General features: G+C 37.7%; 1 protein-coding gene and 2 pseudogenes across 6 annotated transcripts in view; all 3 read right to left on the minus strand.

The window, feature by feature from the left end:
• Znf81 (zinc finger protein 81) overlaps nucleotides 1–26,871 on the minus strand; it is a 174,614-nt gene that overhangs the window by 33,651 nt on the left and 114,092 nt on the right. The window lies entirely within an intron of this gene.
• Nucleotides 10–26,868, minus strand: LOC101726562 (microtubule-associated tumor suppressor 1 homolog; annotated as a pseudogene). Its single transcript, XR_015442449.1, has 3 exons — nucleotides 22,547–26,868; nucleotides 12,099–12,139; nucleotides 10–11,975 (listed from the first exon to the last, which is right to left on the minus strand). The product of XR_015442449.1 is annotated as a microtubule-associated tumor suppressor 1 homolog (transcript).
• LOC110347557 (serum response factor-binding protein 1 pseudogene) lies at nucleotides 18,944–21,660 on the minus strand (annotated as a pseudogene).

Below are 26,871 nucleotides of genomic sequence, written 5' to 3' on the forward strand. Positions count from 1 at the left end.
CTGTTAACAGAACATGATAGAGAATTGGGTCCAGATAATTGCTTTCCATTTGTTCTTCAGAAAACCACATTTCATTGGGGACAGAATAATATTCACAGAGGTAAAAAGGAACTGAAGAATCTCAGATACATCAAGGATGACACCATCACACACTTCCAATGTCTCAGCAGCTGAGAATGACAATATCCTCACTAAGACTCCACATCAGGTTTCTAGGGCTGCTATAAAAAAGTAGTGACAACGGGGTTTTTGAAATAACAGAAAATTCTATCTCATATCTATAGAGGCTAGAAGTCTGAAATCAAGGTGCCAGTTAGGGTCATGCTTTTGCTGATGCATCTAGAAGAGAACTCTTGCTCACATCTTCTAGCGTCTCTGGAAATCATTAGTGTTCCTTAGCTTGTACGTACATCAGTCCAGTGATGTGGCTATCTTCTCCCCATTTGTCCTCTCATTTTCTTCCCTCTATGTATGCTTGTAGAAGTATCACTCCGGATTCTGCCTTCATCTTCACATGGCTTTCTCCCTGTTTGCATGTCTCTGTCCAAATTTCCCCTTTTTATAAAGACACTAGTCATATTAGATTAGGACCCACTCTAATGGCCCTGTTTTGATTTTCTGACCTCTGTAAAGACTCTCTCTCTCTCTCTCTCTCTCTCTCTCTCTCTCTCCATATATATATATATATATATATATATTTTTTTTTTTGTACTGGGGATCGAACTCAGGACCTTGCACTTGCGAGGCAGGCACAGTGCCACTGAGCTAAATCCCTGGCCCTTGTAAAGGCTCTATTTCCAAACAAGGTCACATTCTAAGTGTTGGGAATTAGGATTTCCACATAGTCTTTTGAGGGGAGACAATTTAATCCAGAAGAGTCCCCCCAAAATTCATGTCCTTTTCATGCGCAAAATAGTCACCCAATCCTCACATCCTTAGAAGTCTTAATTATTCCAGCATCAACTGTTAAGTAAAAAAATCTCATCTTGACCTCATTAATTCTAAATCTCAAATCTCATAATTTGAACCATCCAAATCACTTATGGGTGAGACTTGGGATATCATTCATCCAGGGCTAAATTTCCTCTCCATATGTGAATCCATGAAGCCAACTTCCAAAATAATAGTGGTATAGGATATAGGATATATATTTCCATTTCAAAATGGGAAAAAAAACTGGGATGGAAAAAGGAATCATGGGTTCAAGTAAGTCCAAAACAGTGGGGCAAATTCCATTAGGTTGTAAGGCTTACAAATAATCCTCATTGGCTTCATGATCTATCCTTTGAGCCCACTGGAGTGGCAGCCCTGCCCCCTCAGCTCTGGGCCAGGAATCATATCCCTTACTATTACTCCTAATAATAAACTAGCAAAATATTTTTCTTCCTGTGCCTGTGAGTTTATGCTCTGCTGTTCGGTATGTCTTAATCCCAAAGGAAGTAACGCTTCCACCAAGAGATACAACAATAATTCTACTGCACAGGAAGTAAAGACTGTCACTTGGCCACTTTGAGCTCCTCAAGTCTGAAATCAATAGATAAAGGAAAGTGTTGTGGTTATGACTGGGTGGACTGATCTCAAATACCATGGAGATTTGGACAGCCACTCTACAGTGGAGGTAAGTAAGAGCATGTCTGGAATACAGGAGATCTCTTAGTGAATTTATGCCCAGTGATGAAAATCAATGGAAAATTACAACTCAATTGAAGTAAGACCACTAATGGTGCAGACCCTTGAGGTGACAAATCTCTCCTTCACCAAATTTTAGTTAGAATCCTTTGAATTCCCTTCCTGAGCCTTGACTTTTGTACTTCCATGTCTATCTTTTCATCACTCAACTTTAGCAAAAGTCCTGTTAAGTCAGTTTAGCCAGAATCCCCCAACCTTAACATCTGATCACCCTTGATAGCTAATCAAATCTCCCAGGTGATATCTGATCATTCTGCCCTGTCCTTGGTGAAAATCCTGTTAGGTTGCTTTAGCAGAATCCCCTCTCACCTTAGATGTTGCCTGTTAGTAATTTTCCATTCACTGGTCCCCTCCCTGCTCCTCAGCTATAAATTCCCACTTGTTCCTACTGTATTTGGAAGCGAGCCCAGTTCTGTACTGAGGTCTCTTTCTACTGTAACAGTTCTGAACAAGATCTGTTTGTACAGCTTTAACTACTCTCCAGCTCTGGTTTTCTCTAACATGGGAATGAAGGTTTGGGTCACCCCACCAGGAAAAGAATCATGACTCACTGAGATGCTTGCTAAGGGAAAAGGATTATGTACAAGGTAGCAGAAGAATAAATTCTCCCTTAAGACTGTAACACAGAAACTTTGCTTCAATTTTCAATCTACTGACCTGCCCTATAGATGCTGGAATTAAGTCTACTACAACAATTCTTACCTAAATCTCCAGCCTGTAGGCCTGTCTTATGAATTTTCGACTTACCAGTCCCTTCCCCCACAGAGCTATTGGTTCCATTTCTCTGGAGAAACCATATACACATTTTGGTACTGTCTTAATTATTTTTCTCGTTGCTGAGACAAAATACCCAACACCCCAAATTAAAGGAGTTTCAGTTCATATTTGGCTGGCTCCAAGGCAGAGTGGCATGGCAGAGGGGCATCACAGAGGACAAACAGTTTATGGCAGGCAGAAGGCAGCAAGGCAGCAAGCAGTGTGACAAGCAACAGCCCTCTTTCTGTCCCTCATATCTTATCCAGACCACCCGCCCTTAGGGCAGGCAGCACTCACACTCAGGGTGGGGCAGCCTTAATTCTAGCATAGCACCATGAATCAATCCCAGCATCACATCCTTGATCTCAGCATCACACACCCCAGATCCAGCCACCTCTGAGAAGCCCCACCTATGACCGCTTGAGGCTTTGGGGAGACATCTAGATACAAGCCGTAGCAGGTACTCAGAGTATTTTTAGAGGAACAGAATCTTCACGATGGGTTTTATGAATTAGTTCTGGGATTTCTGGAATTAGCTCTCCAATTTGACTAGATTTAAAGGCATATTTGTCACCACAACTGTGAGATATTTACAAATTTGTTAAGAGAAACCCCAGCATCCTTGAAGAGCTCTGTTAAATCACAGTGGAAACTGCTGCTACTAAATAGGGAAACCTAAATGCAATGGATGCCAGTGTGGTAGTGGTCAAGTGGAGACACTTTAATTGCCAAAGGCAAGGCAAAGGCAAACCTGGTTACCACGGTGGATAGTAGAGTCAAAGCGATAATTAGAATAGTCTGACTCACACAGACCTATGGCATTACCTAATTGATCACGATGTCCCTAGAAAAGAATAAGATGGGCAGTCTATTAAATCTTAGTTGATTTGTATAAGCAAAAGAGTTCAAGGCCAAGTAAACAAAAGTCTAACTTGAATCATAAAGAGAGTCATGGCTCCTCAATCAATTCTCAGTCTTGAGCCTGTGTATAGACCCAGAAGCCTTGAATGAAAGGGAGGCCAAGCCTCGTTGAGGATGGACCATTGCATACTACAAAAATCTTATATGATTAATCGTTCTTGAAGTCTTCCCCAAAGAGACCTATAGCCTTTTATCAGTACATATGCATTGAAGAAAAGGAAATAATAAGACATTTTGAGGATTACTGGACATTTGCTCTGAGCTGACACCAATTCCAGGAGATCAAAAACAGCACTGTGGTCCACAAGTCAGAGTATGGGCTAAAGTAGAAGTGCAGTTATTAATGAAGTCTTAGTTCAAATCTCTCACAGTGGGTCTGCTGGGTCCCTGAACCCACCCTGTGGCATTTCCACAGTTAAAGAATGACAACTGGAACACACATATATAACAATGGAAGAATTGTTACATTGGTTCCCTGAGCTGTGGGGTAAGGGGTAGAATAGTGGGAAAGACCAAATGAATACCTCTAGGACTACATATACCTAGGAAAATAGGAAATCACAAATAATGTCGCATTCCTGGGAGTACAGTGGACCCTTGACTTATGAACTTGATCAGTTCCTGAGGGCTGGTTGTAATTCAAATTAGTTGTAAGTCAATACAGCTGAGATCTGGATGTTTATCTGGGTACACACTATAGATAACAAGAGGCAGATGAATCTTCCATTAACCTAATTAACCCAAGTTGTTCGTATGTCAGGCCGGTTCTTACTCTAGGGTCCACTGTATTGCAGAGATTAGCACTACCATCAGGGACTTGAAGCATTCAGGGGTGGTGATTCCCATCACATCCCCATTCAACTTACTTATCTGGCCTATGCAGAAAGCAAATGGATATTGGAGAATGACAGTGGATAATCATAAACTTAACCAGGTGGTAATTCAAATTGTAGCTGTTCTTCTTCCAGTTGTAGTTTCAGTACTTGAGCAAATAAACACATTCCTTGCACCCAATATGCAGCTACTGATGTGGTAAATGCTTTTGTGTATGGGAAACCTGTCAGTAAAGACTCCTAAAAGTAGTTTTCTTTTTTTTTCCCTTAAATTTTTTTATTGGTACATTTTAGGTATACAATACGTTTACATTTATCATTGGGAGCTTGTACCTGTACATGATGTATCTTGGTTCTTATTTTTTCCCCATTACCTGTGTGCCCTTCACCCCCTCCACCCTTCCTGGTTTACATAGATTTCATTTCCATTTTTTTTCTTTTCTCATAAATTTTCCTTTCCCTTCTTTCCTTTCCCCTTCCTCTCCTACCACCCCTACCCCTTTGGACCTTTTCCTATTTCAAAGTATCAATTATTCATTATTAATCCTTTTAATCCTATTTACACTTTCAGTTTCTCACACTAGAGAAACTATTCTGTATTTACACGTGTGTCCTATTTATTTCACTTAAGAGGATGGCCTCAATATGCATCCATTTAGCGATAAATGACTCTAGTTTCTCGTTCTTTATGGCTGAGCAGTACTCCATTTTATAAAAAAAACACATCTTCTTTATCCAGTTTTCAGTTGATAGGCACTCGAGCTGTTTCCAAGCTTTAGCTATTACGAACTGTGCCGCTATAAATATGGGTGCACATATATTGCTGTGGTATGATTCTTTTAATTCTTTTGGGAAGATCCCCAGCAGGGGAACAGTAGGGTCAAATGGGACCTCTAGTCCTAGTTCTCTGAGGTATCTCCATACTGATTTCCACAGTGGTTGCACCAGTCTGCACTCCCAACAATGGAGAAGGGTTCCTTTCTCCCCACATCCCCGCCAGCGTTTGTTTTTGGTTGATTTCTTGACAGCTACCATCCTTTCTGGGGTGAGGTGGGATCTCAGTGTTGTTTTCGTCTGCGTCTCTCGAATGACCAGTGATGTTGAACATTTTTTCATAGTTTATTGGCTGCTTTTACTTCTTTGAGAAATGTCTGTTCATTTCAGATGCCCATTTTTGAATTGGTCTTTGAATTTGGGGGGGTCTGATTTTTTTCAGTTCTTTATATATTCTAGATAGTAGTCCTTTGTCTGAGGTACAGCTGCTAAAATTTTTTTCCCACATTGTAGGTTGTCTCTTAGCTCTGTTGGTGGCAAAAGTAGTTTTTTTTCATCTGGCAAGGGCCACAATAAAACTGCAGTGTTCTATCTCAGAGGTACATCAACTCTCCACTCACGTGCCACAATATACTTCATAGGGATCTTGCTCAAGATACCTTCCACAAGATACCATGCTGGTCCATTGTACTCATGACATTATGCTTATTGAACCAAGTGAGCAAGAAGTAGCAATGTTTCTAGACTTATGGGTAAGACATTTGCATATCAGAGTATGGGAAATAAATCTGATAAAAACATAAGGGGAGGAAGGTAAAGCCAACAAAAATTTAAGGGCCTTCCACTTCATGGAAAATTCTAGGGGTCCAGTGATGTGGGTTTTTTTGAGATACTCCTTCTAAAGTGAAGAATAACTTGTTGCTTCTGGACCCTCCTAAAAGAAAAAAATAGGTATGATGCTATGAGGCTTCTTTGGACTTCGGAGGCAACAATACTTCATTTGAGTGTGTTACTCTGTCCCATTTCCCAAGTGATCCAAAAGCTTTGTTTTGAGTAGGGCCCACAATAACAGATGGCTCTGTACCAGGTCCAGGCTGCTGTGCAGGGTGCTCTGCCTCTTGGGCCATATGATCCAGCAGATTCAATAGTACTTGAGGTGTCAGTGCTAGATGGAGAAGCTGTTTGAACCCTTTAGCAGGACCCTACAGGTCAGTTACTTCACAAAGCCTTAGGATTTTGAAGTAAAGCCTGCCATCATCTGTGGATAACAACTTTTTTTATATTGAATATTCCAGCATTATTTATTTGATCAAAATAAAAAAAACTTTCCATCACTACAAACAGCACAGCTACCATTGTTTACACATCTATTTTTATGACATGCCAACATTTTGATTCCTGTGTGAAACATTTAGTTTAAACAAATCTCAAAAGTTCTCTATTTTATTTCCTATCTTCTCTCCTGTTGTCTCCCATCCTCTGAGAACATTTTTATTAATTGCTGTAAGATTTCCGAGACACCTAAACAATATGGAGGACAGCAGGGAATAGCATGAGATTACCATGCATAGGGGATGAATGGCAAACCCAACTTTGGCTAATGTCATTGAGAACAACATAGAAGTGGGAGGAGAGATATTCCAGGAGCGGGCAATGAATCTATGTCCCCACTTATCGGAAGCAAACATGGAAGTTACATACATAATAAACTCTTGGAGGTTAAAGACATCAAACACAATCACTAATTAAAATAAACATGCATGATGAATATCAATTGCCTATGTATTGTACATGTGGCTGATGACTCAAATACCCACCTCTAGTTTCCTAATCTGTTCTTACTATAGGGGCTATTTGCACAGCCATCCAATGCAGATTAGTAAATACTGACGTCACAAAATTGATATGCAGGGATGGGAGGAAAAGCCACAGTTGTTCTTCTACCTTCCCCAAAGTTTTGAGCTGGGGGTGGATAAGGGAAGTTCTAAAAAGAAGTTCAAATGTAACCTGGAGAGTTGTCAAGTCGTCAGGTGGCTATTCTGCTACCTTTCTAAAGAAAGGAGTGCTCCGAGGTTACCCTCAAACTAGTACCATCTTCCCAGGCTATTTTGTTCCATTAAACACAGTGTTATTACCTTAATCAAGGTGCTTCTACTTTTCAGTGAGTGCTGAATCCTATCTTTCTTACTTCTAGCAATAACTACCTCTTTCTCATTATTTTATGTGAGAGTTTCCAAAACTGTGTATCAGATCCAGGTCTTAGTTTATATGGGAAATGAGTTCAGCACCTTGGAAATGAGCTGGCTCTGGAAAGGCCTAAGTAGGAGGTAGAAGGTTTGCTTTTGTGGCTGTGGATGGTAGAAAAAGGAAAGGGAGAGATAAGGATAATGGGAGAGAAGATATGAGTTTAAATTTGTAAGGATAGTTTAGCTCAAAGGTAAAAATAAGGCAGAACTGTCGGGAGCCGGTGGCCTACAAGGAGTTAATGCAACTGGTGGAGAATAGGAAGTGTGCGGGGGCGAAATTCTAAGTACTGACTTGTGGGGAGCCAAGGGTTAATTACAATACTAAAGGTACATTGCAAGTGAAAGTAAGCCGGGGGCGAGGATTGCTAAGAACAGCACAAGGACACGGAGATAGGGTAAGGAAAACACGGGACTGTCTCAAGGCCTGGGGAATCTCCAGATGTGCCTTATGTAAGATGTTTTCTATTCTTGAGTACTATATAAGAGAATAATAAAGTCAATAAAGTTGCTTGGAACTTTCATGAGCCTCCCGTTTCTTGTCTTTCTCTTTCATCCTCACACCCCCACTTGGAACCTGTTCGACTGCTGTGGCTGGACCGCGGCACAGAACAATCCATTGGTACTGCATTTTTTCTTTATATAGATTTTTTAAAAAATTACAGTTCTATATTTGCATGTAGCCTGAGAAAATGGATCATAGTACAGTGTTAGGATTATGTAACCTACAGAAAAGTCTAATAGTTTAAACTGATGAGGATGAACATTGAGAAACTCTCATCAAGTTACTCCAAAAAGATATGGAGACTATACAGACATTGACAAGTCAGAGCTTTTCTTATCATACCCTCTCTGCTATGTCACAGGGTTGAGTAGAGTTGGTGGTAGGTAATTATAACTCAAGCAACTATTGCTTTGTCTTCTATGGCTTTTGTTGAAATGTATACACTATGATCTGATTTAGTACATATCCAACTATATTGAGCTTTTGACTTTTGTCACACAGTAAAGAAGGCTGCACCAGACACCTGACACTCTCACATCCATTCCATTCATATACCCTGCCCACAGTCAGAACAAAATAAAATCACAAGAAGGTGTCTGTGGGGAAGAACATTATAAAGGTTATAAATCTTTATCTTGATAGGGCCCTGAGAGTTTTTCCCCTTAAGCTTAGGTGAAAAAGGCAATGAACAAGGTTCTCTCATTCCTTAAGTGCTTTGTGCAACAAGTTCCATGTCGATGCTGAAATCCTTTTTAGAGGAATCTTTGGACCAAGTCAAAAGTCTTCCTCCAGAGTTCCAGTCTCCTATGTAGCCAATTTTGGTGGTAGCTGCTTTCCAGTTATCCTGCAGAAATTCCACTTGAGCTAATATAGCTCTCGCTCCTGTGATGGTTATTAGGGACAGTCCTGCAGACCTGCATCCAACTGCCCTCAGAGTCTCTTGGCTTCCAGGAAGTGTCATCTGGGTGAAACACTAGGGCTGGGGAAGGAGCCCTAATTCCTGGGTGACTGAAAGGGGATGGCCGAGGACATGGGGGACCTCTTGGGGCTGCACAGGTCCCCACTGTGCAGCTTCCACAGCAGTTCCTCATTCTCCATGGAGAGTCGCTTGTTGACTTTTGACTCCTTCTCCAGCGACTCCTGCAGCATGGCCTGCTCAGTGGAAAGTTGCCTTGAAATTGCCATGTGCTTGTCCATTCAAGCTTTTAATTCTTTGTTCTCCTGCTGGGATCGCTTCAATTTGTCAACCAGACCTGTGTTGTTGTCCACCAGTTTTTCCATTTTCATCAGCTTGACATCTTGCTGATGCAGTTTCTCATTCTTGATCTCTAACAGAGCTTTCAGGCTTTCTAGTTCTTGCTCCAGATACATGATCTCAGGGTTTTTAAAATTTGCTTTCTCTCAATACTTTTTTGTTCTTCTAATTCCAGCTTTTCCTTCAAAGCATCATTTTCACTCTTCAGATCACTGATTTGTTTCACCAATGATTCCTGCTTCTCATAAAGTAAATTCTCAAGTGATTTCTTTTCCATTTTATGGCTTTTCTTGATTTCTGAAAGGGAAGTTTCATAGGCTTCCTTTAGCAATTCTATTTTCACCGAGTGGCTAGCTTCAATTTCCAACTTAGAGGTTTCATGGGCACCATTTAAGTTGTCAAACTGCTCTTGCAACTGAGCTTTATACTTCTCTGCTTCTTCAATGTAAATGTTCTGAAGCTTTTCACATTCCCCAGTGTAAAATTCCTTAAGCCGATTTTCTAGCTCTGTTTGATCAGTCTGGTGCTGCTGGTTTAGCTTCTGGACAAATGCTTCATATGCTGTTTGTAACTCATTCCTGGCTTTTTCTAATTTCTCACAGGTGGTTGAAGCAGCAACTAGCTCTCTCCAGAGGTTAACAAGTTCTTGAGATAGGGTTTTGTGTTGTTTCAGGGCTTCCTCCCGCTCAGACAGCAGGTGCTGGATCACAACTGTTAATACTTCCAGCTTGATATTGCCATGGGAAAGAAGCTGCTTGAGCTGCAGGATAAATCCACTTTGGCTTTCACATTTCGTTTTATACTGAGACAATTCAAGTGCTTTTTCAGAGGACAGCACATCTGGAGATGTCTGTGTCTGGATGCATAGACTCCTGGGATTCTTTTGCTTGTCCTTTTCAACTGCATTAAAAGGTGTGAATAGATTTTTCTTTGAAGGACCTTTTGTAGGCGTTTTTAGTAAGTGTACATGAGCTCTGGGTACCAAAGTCTTCAAACATAAGGATCCTGAGCCATTCTGAAATGCTAGTTTTGGGGGCTTCTCCTCATACTTGATGACAGCAGCATTACCAGAATTATTGCTGTAGGTGCTCAGATCACTGTGGGTGCTGTCAATTGACGGGTTGCTTCCTGTTCTCCGTAGCGCTGAACTTTTCAAAGATGCACTGGACTTAGGAAGTGGTCTAGGCAAATTCATCCAAGATGGCTGAGCACTTTTCAAGGATGTAGCTTTTCCAGAGCTGGACAAACGCCTGACACTCTGAGGAGATAAGGCTCGATCAGAACTGAGTTTTCTACTGTCGCTGTTCTGCCTCAGACAGGAAGCAATAGACCCCACTTTGGCTTTTGGACATGGTGTTTTCCGCAAACTGCAAGAGTCAGGCTTGGATATTCTCCTACCTGAGGTGGTGGTAGTTTTTGAAGCAGAATCCAAAAACAGAGAACTATATTCAAAGGTCTCATTCATAACTTCCTTTTTCAGCTCTTGTTTTTCCATAGGTATTTCATTTTCTTTTTCACCCTTCTTTTTGGGGTGGGTCCTATCAATGTTAGAAGCATACATCATTCCCAAACATTCTGTACTTTCCATTTTAACAGGGAGTATGCCTTTGATCTTCTGAAAAAATGCAGCTATGGACCCAGTCTCACATACTGAATGAGAACTTGTTTTGTCAGCATCTTCCTGATTTGATTTCATGGCAGATGTTGTTCTTGGAACCCTGTGTGAAGCATTTTTAGAATGAGTTGTAACATGCACAGCCTAGCTAGCAATGAGTTTGTTAAAACTGCTGCTTATGAGTCTTGTTAATTAGGATTTCTGCTTTCATGTCTGCATTCAAGTCAGATCTTGGTGTTTTGCTCAAAGCTGTCAACTGTCTCGAGGAAGACGCTGCTGAGGGTGAGGTGCACTGGTCAACTGAGGCTTGGGTGTGACCTTAGATAAAGCAGGGTCTTTGGACTGCAACACTGGTCTAGACACAACTTTCGCTTTGACATTCTTGAAGTTTGGTCTTGGGTAACTTATAATTTCAGTTTTTCTAAACTTGCTGCCTATAGGGGTATTTGTTTTAGTTGCTGATTTTTCCAGACTAGCCTTAGATAAGCTCATAGGTGTCCCCTTCAAGTTGGGTAAATTTTTAGGCTCTCGATTACTCTTCTCCACTTTATTACAGCTCTCTGTTGATTGGATTGGTGAAAAAGTAAAGCTTACATCTGTGGGTTCTACAATTGGTGTTGACATGCAAGTTGTGTTATTTGTGCTAATAATCATTTCATTTGCATCGCAAGACATTTCAAATAATGAAACTGTCTTTTGTCCTGGTGAACAACTTTGTGTCAATTCTACAGTACTATTTTGGGTTTCCAAATCCTTCTCATTAGAAGCAATTTTTGGATATTCAGTCACAGTAATATTATGCTCTGAGTCCAGCACTTCAGCTTTACTCTTTTTAAAAGCTGGAACCAGTAAAGGGTATTCATCATCAATAAGACAATTAAGACACTGTCTCTCTTAGATTTTGGCCCATTTCCTTTGGACCATATGAGCTTTGTGAATGTGTTTCACTATCTGGTTCATCTTTAGATAAACAATAGAGCTCTTGTAATACAGACCCACTGGGGACTTCCATACCATCAGAAACTGGTGTTAGAGCTTGTATCTCTTTTTCTCCAACTAGTCTTTGCTGTGACCCATCTGTATAGTCACAGGCAACCTTTCCTGAAGAATATTGAGACTGATTTCCAATATCTGGAACAATATCAGTATGCATCACATCATCAGAAAATGCTGTGTAACTTGTGTTGTGGGCCTCTGACCCTGTGCCTTGGAGAGTTTTCAAAGCTTTCTTTATTATAACTAGTTAATCTTACATGCACCTTATCAGAATTGGATAATGTCCAAGTGGAACAGGATGAAGGAGGTGTATTTCCACTTCTCACACTGGCTGGTTGCAGATCTCCAGGGGTATGCAAAGACTGACCGTTTTCAAAGACATGGTGTGGGGCCAGGGATTTAGCTCAGTGGTTCCACTGCCTGCCTCACAAGTGGAAGGACCCGAGTTCGATCCCCGGTACAAAAAAACCCCAAAACAAACAAACAAAAAAACAAAGGCATGGTGTGTTATAAATAAAGGTGCAGTTAACTTTGTCTGCCTTCAGGTCAAATGTTTGGTTTAACACCATCCCAAGCTCCCAGGGCAGAGAAGGTGAGCCGGTCCCAGCACCCGGAAGGAAGCTTCCCCTGCCACCATCCCAAGGTCCTTGGGCAGAGAAGGTGAGCCATGCGGGTGTCAGAAGCACCCCCCACACCGTGGAAATGAGAAGCCAGGTAAACAAGCCTCAAAAACAGACTGCCGGATCACCTACAGCAAACCCAAAGAGAAACGAGATGGAACAATCTGATACTCAACTACCTGGACTCTCTGAACTGGCAACAAAAGAGGATCTGGGAAAAATGAAATCAGAAATAATTACTCAGATAATAGCAAAGATTGTGCTCATGGTGCAAGACATGACTAATAAATCTAGAGAGAACACAGATAAAAAAAATAGAGGATCTGAGGAACATGATGGAATCCCAACATAGGAAACAAATGGAATCTATAAAACAGATGCAAACAGATTTCCAGGAGATTAAAAACTTCATCAAAAGTCTATGCAGCAAAATGAACCAATGTGAGGATAGAATTTCACATATAGAAGAAAAGATTGCAATTAGTGACCAGGAAAAGAAAAATTGCTTTAAAATTGTAAGGGGACATGAGAAATCAATCCAGCAGCTGCTAGACGATGCAAAGAAGAATAACATAAGAATGATTGGAGTCAATGAAGAAAGAGGAGAGAGTGCAGATGACATAAAAAAAACTGTTCACATAAGTGATGGCAGAAAACTTCCCAAGGAGAGGAAAAGAACTTGACATACGGATAAGTGAGGCATATAGGACTCCAGCTAGCCTATATCAAAAAAATTCTACACATAGGTATATAATAGTTAGGATTCCAGAAATCCAACAGAAGAACAAAATTCTACAAGCAGTGAGAGAAAAGAAACAAATCACATACAAAGGAAAGCCCATCAGAATCACAGCAGACTTCTCAATGCAAACCCTCAAGGCAAGAAGAGCTTGGAGTGATATATTTCAAGCCCTAAAGGAAAACAGCCTCCAACCCAGACTGATGTACCCTGCAAAACTATCTTTCAAAATTGATGGAGAAATAAGATACTTTCATGACAAAGTGCACCTCAGGAACTTCATGAATACCAAACCGGCACTCCAAAAAATTTTAGACAATACCCTAGGAAAAGACAATGAGGATTACAACCCCAGGAAACCCAGCAGAATGAATCCATTGGATGTGACAAATTAAATGCAAAGGGGGAGAATCCAACAAAAAGAAAAAGTCATGACAAGGCTTTTAAAACTTTGAACTTCATCTCCCTAATGAGTGTATAATTCAATCTTATTATTGTACTCATTAGTATTTTTCTGATTCTAGAGTTGCACACCATTCCTTGTGCTATACTGGCTATTTATCATCTTCTTGTTTCTACATTTTAATTAGGTTGTCTATTAATGAGCTGTAAGAGTTCTTTGTATATTCTGGTCATAGGTTATATGCATTGGAAATATGGTCTGTTTAAGGACTACTTTTCATTTTAATGATGTCATTTAAAGTTCTAAATTTTGATGGAATCTCATTTATCAATTTTTTTCTTTTATACATCATGTCTTTTGTATCCTAGGTAGTTCTTGCCTACCCTAAATTCATAAACATTTTGCCTGATAATTTCTTCTTAAAGTTTTATACTTTTAGGCTTTCATGTTTAGGTTCATAGATCCCTTCAAGTTATTTTCATGTATGGAAATAAAAGGTTGATGTTAATTTTTTATATATGGATACCAGGTGTTCTAATGTTATTTGCTGAAAACACTTATCTCTTCCTCGGCTCTTGAATTGAGATTATATTCTATAAAATGCTAATGTTAAATAATCTTTCAAAACTCAGTGGACCACATATGTGTGGTTCTATTTCTAGATTTTCTGTTTTATTCAAATGATCTATATGTCTTTCCTTACACCAACACTGCCTTGATTACTGTAGCTTTAGAAGAAGTCTTAAAATTAGGTACTAAACGTCTTCCAACACTGTTTTTTTTTGTTGTTGTTGTTGTCTTAACTTTTCTAGGTCCTTTGTACTCCTATATAACTTTTTTTTTTGCTATTTATAAACCATTTAATGTATGGGATTTGTTAATAGCAGCCTGCACAGGATAAGACGATGGTACAATATTGTTGTCAATGATATAGGCTACACATATTCACATCCTAGTGTTTAGTACTTGCCAACAATGTGAACTTTAACATGTTACTTGACCCACAAATTAGGGTGATGGCACAAAATGTAAATGCTATAAGCCTTTACAAAGTAGACATACCATAAGTAACAAATGTTGAAAAGGAAAGGAAGAGGTAAATTCATTATTCATATTTTCATAGCTGGAGACAAAATGCATAATTTAAGGCATACAAATGTATCCATGTATCTATACTTAGATTAATCCATACAAATATCAAAGTCTAAGAAATACACTATCAACTAATATTCAGTCATGGATACAGGGCACTAAGAGGAAGACCTATTAATTTGATCATTACTCAGAAAAGCCTGTAAGTAGATAGTGTCTAAAGAAGGGGTTAATAAATATGGAGCACAGGCTAAATCAGCCCCTCACCTAGATCATCTGCAGGTAAAAGTTACTGAAACATAGCCACACTCATTTGTTACATATCTACAGCTGTTGTTCTATAATATCACAAGTGAGATTTAGATTTTAAGAAAATCTTTACTTTAAAATTTAAAGGGTAATTATGAAAGGAAATTACAAACTAGCGGAGAAGGAAAATTGGGAAAATATCAGAAGTATAATTGAACAAAAGGTATGAAAAGAGAAAAAATAGCCTAGAAATTACAATGTTATCAAAATCTGTGGGATAAGGCTGAAAGAGCACCCAAAGAAAAAATGTATACCTCACATAAGCAAACTGTTAATTAATCTAGAAAAATTATAATATATGCAAAATAAGAAAAAAGTAAAATTACTCCAATTTGTAGATACAATTTAGAAGAGACTGTATCATTTAGCAGTGTAAAGTATGTAACAGATGAAATGGTTATCTTTTAAGAAAAATGTAAATTGATTCAGATGCCAACCTAAGCAGATAAGTTAATATAGAAAAAGCAAAGTTGTCAAAATGCACCAAGCATGGATTTTTAAATTATTTAATTAAATCTTAAAAAAAGAAAAAATACCACATGACTCTCTTTATAGATGCTTAAAAAGCATTTAGTAAAACTTGCTATTATTGTGAAATAGGAAAAAAAGGTCTAAAGGAGTAGGGGAAGTGGGAGGAGTAGGGGAAAGGAAAGAAGGGAGAAAAAAAATATGAGAAAAGGAAAAAAATGGAAACAAAGTCTTTGTAAATAGGGAAGGGTGTAGGGGCTGAAGGGATGGCAGGGGAATGGGGAAAAAAATAAGAACCAAGATACATCATATAAAGGCACAAGATTCCAATGATGAATGTAACTGTATTGTATACCTAAAATGTACCAATAAACTTAATGGAAAAAAAACCCAACTTGATATTTCAGTGAAAGCATTCTTATCACACACAAGAAAGTACAGTTTCATGCTATTATTTTATGTTTTGCTAGGTATTTTATGTGGTACTAGGATTTGAATCAGACGAGGGAAACAGTTATAAAAATAAGAGGAACAGGTAAATTATTAATATTTTAAATGACAAAATTCTGAACCTAACAGTGTGAGAAATAATTAGAAGCAGCAAATAATCAGCATACAGAATGTCATAGCCTTCAAATACACTAACAATAATAACCAGCTGGGGGATAAAAGACCAAATACCATACGTAACATGACAAAATCAAATACAGTGTTTGGAAAAAAATTAAAACGTCAAAAGACAAATGACAAAGTGAAAATTCTTTCAAAATCATGGTAAACAAAAGGCTAATTCTTCTAACATATGAAAAACTCCTGCAAACCAATTTAAATAAAAACAAAAGCCTTAACTACATAAAAGGTCAGAGAAATAAAAATACAAATGGAGGGACTGAATGTTTTCACTGTAAATTAATGACCGTAAACCTCAAATGGTTACCAATGCTGTCCAGTAATCATACTGCTTTATCTCAATCACTCTACTATACTTTTCCTAGAGGATTACTTACCATTTTCTTTATAATAAAATCCCCATTACTTTCTCTCCTATTCTCACTGTCAACTGCTAACATCCAAGTCACCTTATTTCTCACCTGTATCACTATAGTATACTTCTAACTGATAGCTATATCCACTTGACCACATGAATCATTGATAAACTGTAAGCATTTGTGTATATCCATGAGTATTTATCCAAATATTTGCAGAACATTCAATAAGAAAATACCTAACTGGGCTGGGGATTTAGCTCAGTGGTTCAGGCGCCTGCCTCGCAAGCGCAAGGTCCCAAGTTCGATCCCCGGTACCAAAAAAAAAAAAAAGAAAATACCTAACTATGTAAGTTATACTGTTCAAAGATGGGATATGGCAGAGAAGAAAACAAATTTCATGCACTTCCAAAGGTTGTACCTTAGGTAAAGGAGGCTGACAACAATATAAACTTATGTCAGTTAAATAATACCATGGAAGAAAAGTATAGGGAACAGGGAACAATAATCAGTTGGTATTTGATCAAAGACCTGCTCAATTTGGGGAGGGAGACTTTGGTTATTAAAGTGTACAAAATAAATTCAAGTACTCAAGAAAGTAAATTCTAGGTATATTAATGCTGCAATTATATTGGTTATAAGTCCTTAATAGTATTAAGGATATTTAACCTTTTCTTTATCAAAGGTGGTGCCTATAATTTAAAAAATCAGAACTCACACCTATTTCAGACATGAGCTAAACTATTTACTGGTAGTATATGTGAAGGTTATGAACTTCTGTCCATGATGGATCTAAGCTAACTACTGAGTATTCATGCCATGTTTAGTTTAAAAATAAACACAAATAACTCTCCTCCTTTCATCGACCCTCCAAGTTTTGGCTGGCTTTACTGAAAAACATCCTTTTAATTTTATCCTGAAAATAACATGGAGAAGGACTTTCTTTCAAAACAAGTTTTCCCTTGAAGAGAAACACATGTTCAAAGCACAAACATCATTCCAGTATCCAATTTAGGATTACTTAATTTCTGTAGGGTGATATCATCCTTAGGCTATTGAATCTGTTCCTCTAAACACTGTTCTATAATTCTATAACTTAGGCCCATTCACAGAAGCAGACCCAGTTTTTCTATACAACTAACTGGAGAACAACAAAGAGAACACATTTGAAAAACAAATTCCCAGGTTATAAATAATTTCTAAGAGTAGTCAAAAATAGCACCCAACATAATTTTAAAGTAAAATTTGTTTTGTTTTTTTGGTACCCGGGATCAAACTTGGGACTTTGTGCTTGTGAGGCAGGCAGGGGAACCACTGAGCTAAATCCCCAGCCCTAAAGTAAAATTTGATAGGCTGATTTTAAAATTTATTTACAAAGAAAAGGAAAATTTTGGGGATAAAGATTTATGAGTAAGTCAGGCTACTAGTTATCTAAGTAAAATATAAAGTCATGATAATTTAAGTGTAATATTAGGTGAGGTTAAGAGATAGCCAGAAAAGGTCCAGGGACATTTCCATAATTATATGGTAACATATAAGGGGAAGGGAGATAAGTAGAATAAAGTTATGCTATGTACAGAAGAATCCTAATAACCTCAAGAATATGAACACTACATGTCATAAACATGAGTTAAGACTAATACTATCAACAAGAATGAAAATGGGGAAGGGGGATTTAGAGGAGTGAGGGAGGTGAAAGGAAAAGGGAAGGGGATTAAAAAAGAAACAAGCTCACGTACCCACTCCCCAAGATGACTGTAAACTGCATGTACTGCAAACATAAAGCTAAAAACAAAAACTCCACAAAAAAAAAGATTGATAAGCAGAAAGCAAACATACAAAAAGAATCCCAAAACGGATTCACCAACAATGAAGGGTTTGCTGCCAGAAAGAGTGGGTGGATCACTGAAAAAGCCACAATTACAAGATCCAGCCACAATTCTGTAAGAACCAAAACCACAGAAAAAAATTTAAATAACAAGAGCTCAAAAAATTCTATGAGTTTTTTTTTTTGAGGAATCTGTTAGAAAATAAACAATCTGAACAAAAGACTAGGGAAACTTTAGAAATTTAGTACTTGATATACTTAATTGAAAATCTAAGATTACAACTAAGATAGGGACAGGTAGAAAGATAATGTAATAATATAATAATGCTGTTATGTTATATGCTCTAAAAAGTAAAAGTAACAACTAAAAATAAGAAGGGAAATAGAGGAAAGTAGGATAAAGTCATTAACTGGTATTTAGGCAATAAAAGAAAGTTTAAGTATTTCATTAAAAGTGGCTAATTCTAGATTCTGAATTCTAAATAGGGAACTAAGGGCATTAAAACATGTTAAGCATAAAAATAACCTCGTTTGGACATTTGGTTGTTTCTTCTCTTTAACTATTAGGCTATGTACATTCATATTCAAGTTGTAATGTGAACACGTTTTCAATTTTTTGGATACAGAGCTATGAATCACAACTCTTAGGTCCCATGTCACTCGTATTATATCTATATCTTTCACTTTTTTTTTGGTCACTGTGAAATTATATCAAAATAATAATTTAAAAGAAAAAAAGTAAAAACAACCTACACTCAGCAAAGCAAAATAATTTTCTTTCTGCATACTCTCTTAAATTCCATTCTAGTTATCTAAATTTTTAAACTCTTAAAAAAGATAGAGATGACTTCTATATTCAGGCTAACCAGATGATCTTCCCTTCCATGAGCAGTACTGACGAAGTAAACATGGAATTTAGTTAGCATTGTTTAATCAATAACCTTTCAGATCTTACAGAGTAGTAAAAAATAAAACATTTGAAGTTAAGTTTAAAATCTTGTTTTCCTTTTAAGTAACAGTACTGTAAAATATAAAGCAGCCCTTAGGAGTAAGCTTGTAACTTTTCTGCTCAGCCATCAGTGGAAAGGCTTTCAATTCCACCCCCTTCTAGAATTTGTTCTGCAAATTACAATCTACAGCTCTTCAAAAAATGTTTCTATGAGACTAAATGGTCAAATAACTAGATATTACACATGCTTGATTTCATGGAAATACTTCTATACAGTAAAATGTAAAACTGATTTTTGGCTGTGTTTCTACATTTAAATGATTTGTCTAAATGACTGAAATATAATTAAGAAACCAAACATTGTTCTGAAAAACTATTTTAGGATAGTGAAAATGTATGTGAACACAAATAATCAAAACTAAAATAAAAATATTTACTTACATAATATTATCTGTACACCCAGAATAAAAGTTACTATTTTTTGTTTGCTAACAATAAATTATAACAAAGGTGATCTATTTAAAATAATTATGATTTCATGTATATCTATCATTTTTTTTGTTACCGGGGATTGAACTCAGGACCTTGCGCATTCTAGGCAGGCGGCGGAACCACTGAGCTAAATCCCCGGCCCTTATCTATCATTATTTTAACTATAGTTTGATATTTCAAGGCTGAACTAGGAAAATATACTTCACGATAAGCCCAAATGTGAAAAGCTTAGATTGCTACAATCTCCAAAATCTCTTAAGAAAGTAGTAACTTGGGGCATGCCATTAAAATAAGTTTAAGTAGGTATTCAATTTATAAAAGGCCTCTATAAACACAAACTCACCTAAAAAAATAAAAAGCAAGCATTCTATAAGCCCTCCAGAGAGAAAAATACAATTTAAAATAATAGATTAGAAAAAAAAAGAAATAACCTATTTGAGATAGGTAATTAACAAAAAGAGGTACTAATCAGTCATCAAATGTAATTTTTTCCCCCTGAAACACAGCAATTTTAGATTGCTGTTCTTTTCGCTTTCTGCTTGCTTCCCATGAAGGAAGAAAAGGCATGTTTAATGGCTGTTTTGTATTTTTAAGTCCTCTTTGTGTGTTGCTTTTAAACTGGTTCTTAATTGGAGGTTCATTTTCTGGAAAATCTGAGATTTTGCTTTTTGGAGCTTGTTCTCTATGCTCCCTTCTAGAACTTTTAGATCCAGATAAAGAGTGAAAAAATACTGATTCTAACTTCCTGGCTTCTGTACTTGGCTTGTTTTTGTCATTTCTATTTTTTACATCACAATCCCAGTTAGTTTCACGGATATCTTCTTTGGCCAACACTTGGTGGAGAGGTTTTTGTTCCTTAGCTGAAGTACGGCAACCACTTTCCTTTTTTCGTGTCCGTCTGGTTTTTCCAATGAAGAAGTCATCACCACTATCACTGTCTTCAGACATGGAAGACTGTTGGTAGAACCTTTCTTCTGTGCTGTCATCAAAATATTCCTATTCTTCTCCAAATAATTCTTCCTCGCTATCACTGTCATCACCAAGCAAGTTATCAGACCCTTTCTTTTTATTTAATGTTTTCATGTGTGGGTTAGGAGGTGTCTTCTGGAACTGAGAGGGGTAACTACAGAATCCTTTTCTAAAAGCTTTGAGAGAGAATTTGGAATGTTCACTGCTTTCGGTCCATGTTCCATTGTGGCCATTTTTTTTTGAATTATTTATTGGTTTCTTTGCCTGTGTTTTGGCTTCTTTCAATTTCTGCTCAATGGTCTTAGTTCTTTCATGCTGTGACTTACTTTCTTCATCATCTGAATATAAAGTGTCCTTAGAATGATTTCCTTCTGTAGTATTCTTAACTTCAGTAGTATTTTGTCTTGCATCTTTAAAGGCTTGGACAGCAGCTTTTAGTATACCTATTTTTTTCTTTAGAAGAGGATGTTCAGCTAGTCTGGCAATTGCCCTTTCAGTTGCAGAAGAATCTGGCTTTTTGCAGATCTTTTCAAAGTTGATATCATCACCAAGAGCAGATTTAGTTACTATATCAGGTTTCAATTCCTTCATGGCATGGATTTCTTCAAGCAATCACTGCGTCTGTCTTTGATTTTTTAACAGTGCACCTTCAGTACCTTTTTTTGACTTCAGCCTGCCAACACTCCTGACAAGTTTTCTGATGACCAAAACTCGTATTCTCTTCACTTCTTTTCTCATCTTCACAATCTCGTTATTGAGATTGAGAATTATCGGCAGATCCATTGTAGATCACGGAAGCCGATCTCACTCCTACATAACTTTTAAATTTCAATATCCAATTCTTCATTTATAGCAAGTATACATAGACCTGAATTTTTATATATACCTTATGGTTTCTAATTCTGCTAAATTCAAATACAAGTTCTAGGGGCTCCTAGAGATTTCTTAGTATTTTCTCTGTAGATGATCATTTCATCTACATGTAAAGATTTTGCTTCTGCCGTGCCAATCCTATCCTAGTTGTGTCATTTTATTGCCAGACTATTTTGGTGGGGACTAGGTTTCAAAGTTTAATGGACAGATAAGGAATAAGCATATCTGCCCTTGTTCCCCACCTTAAGGAGAAAGCATTGTATCTTCTCCATTCATATAAGGCGTTCTCACTGGAAGTATGGAGTCCATGTCTTTAATCTGTTGAGAAGGTTCTGTTCTACTTCTAGTCTCCTGATAGCTTTTACCATGAACAGCTGTGGAATTTAGTCCAATACTTTTTCTCCAACTAGTGACAGGATCATATGGCTTTTTCCTTTCCTCTGTCAAAATGATGACTTTTGGGGGTGGATCTTCCAATGCTGAACCAACACTGCCATCCCTATAACAAAACCACTTTCTACATCCTGCCAGTTCTGACTTCTAATAGTTTGTTTTATTAAACAAATTTCTATCTATGTTCATACTTTTTCTTCTATTATCTTTAACCAGTTTTAGGATTAGCACAATGTTGAGTTCCTAAAATGAGGGGAGAACTGTTCCTTCTTTTTTCTGCTTTAAATGTTTGATATAATTTATCAGTTAAAATGTATATGAGCCTGCTGTTGTCATATAGGTAGGTTTTCAAGCTAGGAATATACTTTCTTTAATAGGTGCTATTCAAATTTTATATTTCCTCCAGAGTTAGTTTCATTAATTTGTCTTCCAAGGTACTTCTTAGAAGTTGTCAAATTTATTTCAAAAATATTTTTGAAATATGCTTTCTATATCCTTTTAAATTCTGTAAAATCTGTGGTAATGTCTCCTAGATCATGATATTGTAATTTAAAAAATGTGTAATTGATATTGTGTAGCAGTAAGAAAAGGTCTAAAGGAGTAGGGGAAGTGGGAGGGGTGGGGGAAAGGAAAAAAGGAAAAAGACAAAATATGAGAAAAGGAAAAAAATGGAAACAAAGTCTTTGCAAATAGGGAAGGGTGGAGGGGGTGAAGGGAGGGCAAGGGAAGGGGAAAAAAATAAGAACCAAGATATTCATATAATGGTACAAGATCCCAATGATGTATGTAACTGTATTTTACACTGAAAATGTACCAATAAACTTAATGGGGAAAAAATGTTTGGTTTAACTCTGAGGCGGCAGGACAGTCTATACAGTTTAGATCATTGTCAGACTTCCACACAAAAGTCAGAGATGGCTCAATATTCTGGTCCTGAACTGCTTCGAAGGAATGACAATTACTTTGCAGATACTCAGGCTCCTCTGTATTTACAAGTGCAGAAGACTGACATGTGGGATCTTTATGCATGTCTAACATCTGCTGACTAATGAAAGCACTTGAAGACTTTTGGTGATCCAGTACTTCAACACACTGAGGGCTTAAAGAAATACTTTCATCACTGTCTACAGCAGGGTCCATTTCATAATCAATTACCATGTCATCTGGGTTACCAGAACTCTAATTCACATGACTAGTTGAGGAATTTTGTGTAGATGGTGATATTTGGTTGTATGCATATGTGTTTCCATTTTTATCACTGACAAAAAAGGAATGTAATTCATCTTCTGTCTTATCACCTAAATTATCATCATTCATCCTGAATATTAACCTTAAACCTCTGCCATTTTATTTCTTCTTCAATTCCTTTCAAATGAGAGGGAAGGAAAAATTGTCCATCTCCAAACTTTCGCAGCATGGTAGAAAGTTTTTTAGTCTAAGACGGTTTGAAGGTGAAATAATGTGTTGTTCCCAAGAGTCTCGCTGGCCATCTGAATGGTTTTCCTACTACTTCCAATAACAACTTTTTTTTAATGGACAGTACTGGGGATGTAGCCAGGGTCTTCACAATGAGGTACATTCTCAGTGCTTTTTATCACTCTTTTGAGACAGGGGCTTGCCCAGGCTGGGCTTGAACTTGTAATCCTCTTGCCTCAGCCTTCCAGAGTGCTGGAATTATAGGAATGTGCCACCATGCTGGCTAACTAATGTTGTTTTGAGAAACACTTTTTGGCTTGCTTTGGGCCTGAATTTACTCACCAGTTGAATTTAAGCACATTAGTTAGTGAAGAAATTTAACAAGGATTCCATCAGTAATGGGAAATGAACATAGAAAAGCCCAATGTTGAATCCCTGCCCCAGAGTGGCATGTTAGAAATGTGGTATATAGAAGAACCATTCCCCAGTGTTGCTCGCAGGGGACCTAAGTCCTTCTGAATGAGGCCCAGTCCATGGACAGCGTGAGTACAGTAGCAGCTCCTGGAGCACTAGGCTTGGGTATTACTGAACTCATTACTGGCCTAAGAATGTAGTCCAAAGTTCGTGGTAAACTCCATTGAAGGCTAAAACCTAGCACAGAAATCAATATTCCCCAAGTACCACAAGGGAAAATTGGAGATAATTTTGCAGAGTTCAAGAGCATGTGAAATTGTTAAGAGGCGTGTGACCTCAGATCGGATATGGTAACCCTACAACCCTGACCATGGGTAGTGGCCCTGCTCTCTCAGCCCTGGAAACAAGGAGATGGCCCTACCCTCTGAAGCCAAGGAGATGGTGCCCTCCATCTCCACAGCCTGTGCATTCAGGGTCTGTCATGGCAGTTGGAGTCCTGATGGCTTTTGAACCATTCGTGAATTTATTACTCCCTTTTTGCAAATGATAACACATGTTGACATTCAAATAGCTTTACCACCCCATTTCCTGCCTGAAGAATCACAGAAGTCTAACAGCTTTCCTTGATTTTCTCCCATCTTTGTCCCCTTTAGCTCAAGCAGCAGAATTTCTTTTATTTATTTGTTCATTTATGTATTTATTAGTGAATGTTGGTAATACAGAATGGTGAGGTTGGTTTTGGTAAACTGGCACATGCATTTAACATATCTTTATCTGTTCTATCCCATTCTCTTTCCTTCTCCTCCCTCTCATCCCCTTCCCTATCTCCAAAAGTCTACCTCCTAGTTTTCTGTTATCTCTACTTCATTTTATTTACTTACTCATTAGGTTTTTCATATAAGGAAAACCATGAATGAATTAATTTTCTGAGTCTGGTTTATTTCACCTAACATGATAGTCTCTACTTCCATTCATTTTCCTGAAAATGACTTGATTTTATTCTTCTTTATGGCTGAACTATATTCTATTGTGCATACATTCCACATTTTCTTTATCCATTTGTCTGTTGGTGTGTATCTAGGCTGTTTCCTTAAGAAGGCAGAATTTTTATGGACATGGTTGACTGAACCCACAAGTCACGCTCTTTAGCAATTGGTTTTTCAGACATACCTTTGGTGTTCTTTCCAGGTATATTTTCTCAAATTTTGCAATGTGGCCAGGTTAATAATTTTTCAAGTTCTGGTATTTTTTTCCTAAAAATTCCTTCTTTATCTTTTTCCTCTCACATTTTACTATAAGCATCAAGGAGAAACAAGGCTATGCTTTCAATACTTTCTTTAGAAATTTCATTTAAATACTAAAGTTCATCACTCACAAGTTCCCTTTTCATCCAAGAGAATATAAATCTGCCAAGATCTCTGCCACCTTAGAACAAGGATTGTCTTTCCTCCAGTTTGCCTTAACATGTTCCCCACTTCGATCTGAGGCCTAACCTAAAGCATCTTTAACATTCATATTTCTGCCAATAGTCTCTTCAAGGAAATCTAGTCTTTAAAAAAATCTAGGGTTTCACAAGAAATAACAGTAAGAATCAACAAATGAGAATATATCAGACTAAAAAGCTTCTGTACAGCAAAATAATCAATCAGTAGAGTGAAGAGACAACCTACAGAATGGGAAAAAGTTTTTTTGCCAACTACTCCTCAAATAGAGGACTAATATCTAGAATATATAAAGAACTCAAAAAAATTAAACCACATAAAATTAAAGACCCAGTCAAGAAATGGGTAAGAGAAATGAACAGACACTTCACAGAGGAAGAAATACAAATGGTCAACAAACATATGAAAAAATGTTCAACATTTCTGGCCATTAGGGAAATGCAAATTAAAGCAATGCTAAGAGTCCATCTTACTATGGAAAGAATGGCAATCACTAAGAAGTCAAACAATAACAAATGTTGATGTGGCTGTGGTGAAAAAGGAACCCTCCTCCATTGCTGGTGGGAATGTAAACTACTACAACCATTATGGAAATCAGTGTGGATGGAGATTTCTCAAAGAATTGAAATTAGAAATTCCATATGACCCAGCCATCTCCCTACTAGGTATCTTCCCCAAAGAGCTTAAGACATCATACTATAGCAATATATGGATATCAATGTTTATAGCAGCACAATTTGTAATATTTAAATCCTGGAAGCAGCCTGTATACCCATCAACAAAAGACTGGATAAAGAAAATGTGATATCTCTATATAATGGAATACTACTCAGCTATAAAGAATGACAAATTTGAGACATTTGTAGGAAAATGGATGCACCTGGAAAATATGTTGAGTGAAATAGACACACAAGCAAAATACTATATAGTATCATCTCTCATTTGAGTGAGGCAAAGTACAAACAAAGAAAACAATAAAGGATGGATAGAAAGGGACAAGGGGACAGATCTCTTGCAATGCAGAAGTGGTCCAAAGGAACAAGGACAAGGGGTGAGGAGGAAGTGAGGGGAAATAAGAGGAATAAAGATGTGCCATGTACAGGACTCTAGTAACCCGAATTGTTGACTAGTAACTCTAGTACAGGACTCTAGCAAACACCATATGCCATAACATGAGCTAAGACAACATCAATGAGTGTGAAAAGAGGGATGGGAAACCAAAGGAGGAGTGGGGAGGGGAAGGGAAGGGGAAAGGGATTAAAAAAAGAAACAAGATGTATTATATACATGTACTCATTCCCCAAGATGATTGTAAACTGTATGTACCGTACACATGTACTAATAAATTTTTCTTTTTTGGTACCAGGAATCTCAGTGGTGCCGCCACCTGCCTTGCAAGTGCAAGGTCCCGAGTTTGATCCCTGGTACCAAAAAAAAAAACAAACACCAAATCAAAACAACTGAAATTTATCATCTCACAATGTGAATACCAGAAGCCCCAAATCAAGGCATTAGGATGACTGTGCTCTCTTTGAAGGTGTTAGGGAAGGAACTGCTCTATGCCTCCTTCAAATCTTCTGGGGGCTTCAGCTGTTTCTTGGCTTCTGGATGGCTCATTGAAATCCCTGCTTCCTGGGTGTCTTCACATTGCCCTCCCTCTGTGTGTGTTTCTGTGTCCAGATTTCCCCTTTTATAAGGACATCAGCTGTACTGGCTTATGACCCACCCTAATGGCCTCAGTGTAGCTTGATTACTTCTAAACTCTATTTCCAAATAAGGTCACATTCTGTGGTAACATTCTGTGGTAGTGAGAGTTAGGGCTTCGGTGTATTTTATTTGCAGGACATAATTTAAACACAACAAGCTCATTGCTTAATGGGATGGCTGTGCT

Source organism: Heterocephalus glaber, unplaced genomic scaffold, assembly GCF_053883595.1.
Source record: "Heterocephalus glaber isolate CG9 unplaced genomic scaffold, H.glaber_assembly_v1.0 deba00001547, whole genome shotgun sequence".
Classification (NCBI taxonomy): domain Eukaryota; kingdom Metazoa; phylum Chordata; class Mammalia; order Rodentia; family Bathyergidae; genus Heterocephalus; species Heterocephalus glaber.